The sequence below is a fragment of the Raphanus sativus genome, unplaced genomic scaffold, assembly GCF_000801105.2.
Source record: "Raphanus sativus cultivar WK10039 unplaced genomic scaffold, ASM80110v3 Scaffold6394, whole genome shotgun sequence".
Classification (NCBI taxonomy): Eukaryota; Viridiplantae; Streptophyta; class Magnoliopsida; order Brassicales; family Brassicaceae; genus Raphanus; species Raphanus sativus.
In genome coordinates, this window is record NW_026621683.1 from 1 (window position 1) to 1,124 (window position 1,124).

General features: G+C 34.9%; 1 long non-coding RNA gene across 1 annotated transcript; it reads left to right on the top strand.

Annotated features, from left to right (window-relative positions):
* The first annotated feature begins 11 nt into the window (after positions 1–11).
* Positions 12–538, top strand: LOC130507839 (uncharacterized). Its single transcript, XR_008942454.1, has 2 exons — positions 12–126; positions 213–538. It is a non-coding gene; the product is annotated as an uncharacterized LOC130507839 (long non-coding RNA).
* Positions 539–1,124: the final 586 nt, after the last annotated feature.

Genomic DNA, 1,124 nt, shown 5'->3' on the forward strand with positions numbered 1-1,124 from the left:
AAACTCTTTATTTAAGTCTACTTTTTGATGACATTGGTAGCTAAGCAAATGATATTGTTGTATAGTTACCCGAAAGATTCAGAGAAACATCTTCTTGCTATACGAAGTGGATTGACAAGAAGTCAGGTATGTTTTGACTTTAGACGAACGTATGTTTGTTACTCAGACCTAAGCAGTTATAAGTGTGTCTTTTTTGTTGTGTGTGATGAAAGGTATCAAACTGGTTTATAAATGCGCGTGTAAGACTATGGAAGCCGATGATAGAAGACATGTACGCAGAAATGAACAAGCGGAAGATGAGTAACACTCACCTTCAAGGCGGTAATGGAGGAAGTGTTATTAGAGTGCCAAAGTCTGTTATGATGAGTCAAGGAAGGGACAAAATAAGAGAATGATTGTGTTACAACTTTTGTTCACGCAAAATCGCTACTTATAATTTGTCAGGGGTTTAAAGTACCTTACTACTTATTATGATTGTTTTTTTTACTTTCTTTTTTGTTATAATTGTATATACAGCTTGTATATTGCTGTTTGGTCATTTGCATTATGTGTTATCAAGTTACAGAGTCTAAAAGTGTAACAAGTTCTTAAAATAGTGTAAAAACCAAGATGTTAGTGAATACGAACATCTTGGATATAGTATAAAATAAAATACCTAGTGACGGACGTAATAAGTATCAAGGAAATAAATGCAAAAACAAAACGACCGTCGTTTAACTGATTGTCTTCGGCCAGCTTACGAAACTCAGCGTTTTAACATCTGATTACGAAATCAAAGCTATGTAGTTATTATGCTCCCTGGAGATTTGCAGTTGTTTGTGAGGTTCTCGGTTGTGGCCATCTCTGATGCGTGTTTGTGGTGAGGATATGTTTCCTTAAACAGTCTTTATCTGATTGAGACTTGACAATCTTGTTACTTGATGATGGTATTCTAGTATTGTTTGTTCATAGTCTCTAAATGGGCATAGAGAATAACATTTGATGCATAGCATAAGCTCCAATACTGACCTGTGTCATTTAAATTGAACCTTGTGACAAGTTGTGTGATAATATGAAGGTAAACTTGTATCTCATTGATCTTCCAATACAGAGTATATATATACAACATCGCAACGTAAGCCACA